This window comes from Penaeus vannamei, chromosome 17 (assembly GCF_042767895.1).
Source record: "Penaeus vannamei isolate JL-2024 chromosome 17, ASM4276789v1, whole genome shotgun sequence".
In the NCBI taxonomy this organism is placed as follows: domain Eukaryota; kingdom Metazoa; phylum Arthropoda; class Malacostraca; order Decapoda; family Penaeidae; genus Penaeus; species Penaeus vannamei.
In genome coordinates, this window is record NC_091565.1 from 39,072,831 (window position 1) to 39,075,788 (window position 2,958).

A 2,958-nucleotide genomic window follows, 5' to 3' on the forward strand; every position below is an offset into this window, starting at 1 on the left:
CTGCTTCCCGACTTGCGTCAATCAAGCAGACAGCTTCGTGAGAATGTTAACAATAAATTATGTGAACCAAAGTGTCATACATCCAGATATTATATGTCTACTATTCCCTATTGTATTAGACACTTAAATGATAACTTTGTAAAGTAACAATTTTACCCTTGTAACTAAAACTTTACTTAATAAACTCTTTATTATTATTATTATTATTATTATTATTATTATATATATATATATATATATATATATATATATATATATATATATATATATAATATATGTGTATATATATATTATATATATATGATATAGATATATATAATATATATATATATATAATATATATATATATATACATTCATATTTACATATATATATATATATATATATATATATATGTATATATATCATATATATAGTATACATATATACATATATATGTGCAGTTGCGGAATTATATTTCAGTACACTTTCTGGGTCCCACTTTTGTACCTCTGGCAACCAGTCGAAGTAAACATAGCGTAAATAGTATTTTTGTGAATGATGCTAAAACCCTAGGTAGTTTGTAACAAAGAGTGTGATTGGTCGAAAATAAGTAACCAATAAGTGTATTAATGAATATTTTTTGAAACTAAGTAAGCCATTTGATCTTTCGCTTTCTTCAAATAAGTGATAAAGAACAAAGCATGTAATATTTGTTATCGTTGACTTTGTAGTTGAATATCCTTCAAATGCGATATCCTGGCATTGTTTGCTTATCCAAATGGCAACATCTATGATGGAGAGGCGGCACTTCCTAATCCTTACAACATAAGAAGTATCATTTATAAATACATATTTCTTAAAACATTTATATGGTAACTAAATTACCTAAAACTCTGTAAAATCCCTGAGACCTCTGTAAATGCCGTTGATACTTGCACCATCTAGTAGCAGCTAAAAGAACTAATGAAGTTTTTTTTATATCTTTATGCCTGAATCAAACACATATTGAATAAACAAAACCGTGCTAAATTAGATTTTTCAATACAAAATCACAATTAGGTTACATTGAATATGTAGATTCGTTATCGTTGTGTGTGTGTGTCAATCGTCTATGGAAATATGAAGTCATGCTTGGTAATGAGTTACGAAAGATTGTATAATCAGCTATTATTATACAATGGATCTTGGCGTTTCTTTGTGGAGTTGCATCCACATTCGAAGAGGTGAGCGAGAAAATGCATGTCTGCTTGTTTCAACTCAAGCAACTATTAGTTGGGTGGTTCCAAGGATGGTGAATAGCTAAAATCTTAGAACCAACTCCCAGTAATTGTGTTGTATATCTCGTTCATTCTAATGAAATAGTTAGTTGTTATTGTCATCTATCCATTTTATTTCTATTTGCCAGTGCAATGTAATGCAATATATGCGTAGGTGTAGATGATATTAGCATATCAAACCTTTACATGAAATTCATTCTCTTTATACATTATCCTAGAAGTAATAATTTCCCGGAACAATGTAGAAAATAACACGAAGTCGTATATTTCATCTATTTTATGCCAATTAATATTCATCAATTCCTGAATATCCACTTCGCTGAAAAAAAAAAAAAAAAAAATACATGTCCGATGGTCTTAGACGTCATAATAACATGAGAAATCCAAGGTCAAAACGAGGCTGCCAAGCTGACACCTTTTTCAGGATGGACGCAAAGAAAGCTGCAATCTGCAATAGGCTGCTACAATGGGGTGGCATAGCTCAGTGGTAGAGTAGTGGTTTTGCAATCGCATGGTCCTGGGTTCGCGCCCGGCTGCCCCGCTCAGTCGATTCAGCTGTGAATGTACATTGTTATGCCGACGTCAGCATGCTAGGGTCAAAGTCGGGGCAGAAAGGAACAGGTCACCCTACCGCATCATCCCGCGGCTTAGTAAGCATGTTTCTCTACAAAACATGTCCCTTACGTCCAGATGGATATGGGACCAATTCTGACTTTTGACAATGGGGCGAGGGAAAGTAACTTCTCCAACGGTGATATATTCGGAGAGCTGGGCATCTCCCGCACGATGGTGTACAGGCAGATAGGGTGGGAAGAGGAGGGCACCCATAACGAGGAAAATACACCGGGAATGCACGGAAAGCTCCATTGCTGAAGTGAATAAAAGGTGTAAATGTTAACCCTTTTCAATACTTCATAAATCAATTTATTTCAATTTACTATATAGGTTTGTGTATACAGAACAGAGCCCTACACGTCATGTTTCATGTTCAGAATCTATATTATTTACAGTTCACATATGACAAATTATCTATAAAACGGCGAGGAGCGGCCGCGTGACCTACGATATGTGGGGGTGGATCTCCCTACATGATGTTGGCGAAACGGGGAAAATGCCTCTTCGAGAAATATATCGAATTGTTAGGAAAAAAAAATCCTCCCGTCAGTACACTTTTATGCCTTGGCCCTTCCCAGAAACAACGAGGATAACTGCCCTATACACACGTCCAGGGCAGTTACGAAGTAGTTCCCTGCCTAACACCACGTGGAAGTCCTTCGATGGCCAAGCGAGGGATGTCGCTCAAACTCGACGGAGAATGTTTGGCCGAATATTGTCAATGTTTGAGAAACGGCTAATGAAACAACCTCGAACCAGCTGATAGAAATCGAGACGTTACATAACACGTGACCTCTGTCTCAGGGATTAGACACCGTTTGAATAACAATACACATTTCCTATCATAAGCATTATTATTTGTCTTCCCTTTCTACAGTTATTACCATTTTTAGTAAAAGTATCTCCAAAATTAATAAACATCCCCAATTAGTCGATTCACTGAAGCCCCCATCATCTATGAAAAAATAAAAATAAATAATTATATATATATATATATATATATATATATATATATATATATATATATATATATATATATGTGTGTGTGTGTGTGTGTGTGTGTGTGTGTGTGTGTGTGTGTGTG